This window comes from Pelophylax lessonae, assembly GCF_965119305.1.
Source record: "Pelophylax lessonae genome assembly, chromosome: 6".
Taxonomy (NCBI): Eukaryota; Metazoa; Chordata; class Amphibia; order Anura; family Ranidae; genus Pelophylax; species Pelophylax lessonae.
The window spans coordinates 72,557,725-72,560,773 of NC_138773.1; positions in this window are offsets into that span (position 1 = coordinate 72,557,725).

Sequence of the window (3,049 nt, forward strand, 5' to 3'; positions counted from 1 at the left end):
AAATGGCCTGGTCATTAACCACTTTACCGCTGCTCACTGAGCTGCTACTGCGGCAAAGTGGCTCGATAACATCTGGCGACGTAGACCTACGTCGCCAGACATTCCCCTCTCTCGGCGGAGCGCGCCCGCCGCCGGAGGCTCGCTCCCGCTGTATTCAGTCACAGCGGGAGTCGGGCCAGGGGAAGAGTGGCGGTGATCACTGCTGCTCTTCCCCGATCGTCGGGGAATCGACAGGGCCAATCAGCACTGTCCAGACAGAGGGTCAGCGGTCATACAACCTCATGAGACAGTAAGAGGAAATTAAAACTCCTCCAATTATCTTTAACCACTTGCCGACCAGTCACGTTGACTGTACTGCGGCAAAGTGGCTCGTTCCCGTCCAGCGACGTAGACCTACGTCGCTGGACTCCTCCCCTTGTGGGCGGCGCGTGAGGCTCGCTCCCGCTGTTTTCAGTCACAGCGGGAGTCGGGCCAGGGGAAGAGTGGCGGTGATCACCGCTGCTCTTACCCAATCGTCAGGAAATCAAGTCTGGAGATCCGCCCGCTTGTGTAAACAAAGCGGGCGGATCTCCTAAGTGACAGGCAGTGACAGATTGCAGGGTTCAGCATAGCTGAACCTGCGATCTGTCCCTGTGTCACTCAGTCACCTCCCCCCACACACGTTAGTAAGCACCAGGCATACATTAACTCCTTGATCACCAATAAAAATTAACCCCTTCCCTGCCAGTGTCATTTTTACAGTAACAGTGCATATATAGCACTGATTACTGTAGTAATGTCACTGGTACCCCCAAAAGTGTCAAAAATGTCAGTCAAGGATCCGATCTGTCCGCCACAATGTTGCAGTCCCGCAAAAAAAATCGCAGATCGCCGCCATTACTCGTTTAAAAAAAAAAAACAAAAATGACAGAAATCTTTCCCTTAGTTAGTAAACGCAATAACTTTTGCGCAAACCAATCAAAATATGCTTATTGCGATTTTTTTTACCAAAAATATGTAGCAGAAAACAAATTGGCCTAAAATGATAAAAAATTTAGATTTTTACATTTTTTTTGGGGGGGGAATTTCATATAACAAAATGTGAAAAATATTGTTATTTTTTCAAAATTGTCGCTCTTTTTTTGTTTATAGCGCAAAAAGTAAAAATCGCACAGGTGATCAAATACCACCAAAAGAAAGCTCTATTTGTTGGAAAAAAAGGACATAAATTTTGTTTGGGTACGGCGTTGCATGACCACGCAATTGTCAGTAAAAGTCGCACAGTGCTGAATTGCAAAAAGTGGCCCAGACGTAAGACAGCAAAATCCTCCGGTGGTAAAGTGGTTAAGGGGGCAAATCCTTCCGGTCCAGAACTAGTTAAATTGTAAAAAAAAATGTAAGAATGTAAGATGTAGAAACCCGAAGCGAAGTCATGACATCACTTCCGGTTACTGGAGCCTTAGTGCCGATTCACATTTATGCGATGCGGGAACGCTGCGAATATACAGCGTGTTCCCGCATCGCATCGCAACACAGGCAGTTCACACTACCATATGCGATACGCTGGGGGTGTCAATTCAAAGTTAACGACACCCCCAGATCAGATCTGGGAGTTCGCACAGAATCAGATCGCACTAGTGTGAACCACCATGCGATCCGATTCTGCTGCGGACCAAAAAAAGGGTCCTGTGGGTGTTTAGTGTGATTGCGGTACGAATTCAGCCATACAAACTGTATGGCTGAATTTGTACCGCACAGAGATCGCATGTAATTTTAGGAGCAGTGCGCTCCGAATTACTTGCGATCTCTGTGATCGCATAAATGTGAACCGGCACTTAATGAAAAAAAATTACAGTATTCAATGACATCATTCAAAACAGCCAAACTTGGCGGTTTGAATGTTTTTAAGTGCAACAGATGGATTTGGGGTCTTATGGACCCCAGATCCCCCCATAAAGAGTACCTGTCACTGCCTATTATTGTCACAAGGGATGTTTACATTCCTTGTGACAGCAATAAAAGTGTTATAAAAAAAAAAAGGTACAGTGTAAAAATAAAATCCAAAAAAAAATAAGAAAAAAAAAAATTGAAAGCTCCCCATCCCTCTGTGCTCGCACGCAGAAAGCGAACGCATATGTAAGTCGAGCCTGCAAATGTAAAGAGTGTTCAAACCACACATGTGAGGTATCGCTGCGATCGTTAGAGTGGGGGCAATAATTCTAGCACTAGACCTCCTCGGCAACTCTAAACTGGTAACTGTTAAATTTTTTTTTAAAGCATCATCTATGGAGAGTTTTAAGTACTGTAGTTTGTCGCCATTTCACGAGTGTGCGCAATTTTAAAGCATGACATGTTATTTACTCAGCCTAACATCATCTTTCACATTATACAAAAAAATTGGGCTAACTTTACTGCTTTATTTTTTTTTTTAATTAATGAAAGTGTATTTCTTCCAAAAACAATTGCATTCGAAAGGCCGTTGCACAAATACCATGTGACATAAAATTTTGCAACAATCGCCATTTTATTCTCTAGGGTCTCTGCTAAAAAAAATATAATGTTTGGGGGTTCTGAGTAATTTTCTAGCAAAAAATACAAATTTTAACTTGTAAACAAAAAATGTCAGAAAAAGGCTTAGGCATGAAGGGGTTAAAATGCTACCAATTTGTTGAGAATTAAGTCCCCGTTCACACTAGGGCGACCTGTGAGGCGACCTGGTCGCCTCACAGGTCGCCGTAGGTCGCCTCCCATAGGGAAGCTGCGGACCCGTTCTAATAGGAGCGACACAAGTCGCTCCGACTTAGAAAAAGGGTCCGGATAGACTTCAATGTTATGAAGTCTGTGGCGGCCGCTCCGAGGTCGCGGTGCGAAGTAGCGTCGCCCCTATGTGAACGGGGTCTTAGTGTTCAGCAAAGATCTTTAGATAAAATATGTTGATTTATTATATAAACGTTAAAAGGAAGATATATTGGTACTTCTACCATCAGATTGCTTGTTATCGCTTCTTCTTTCTTATTTCTGTTTGCTTATATTAAGGCTCATACACACTATACAAAAATAGTGCGCACAT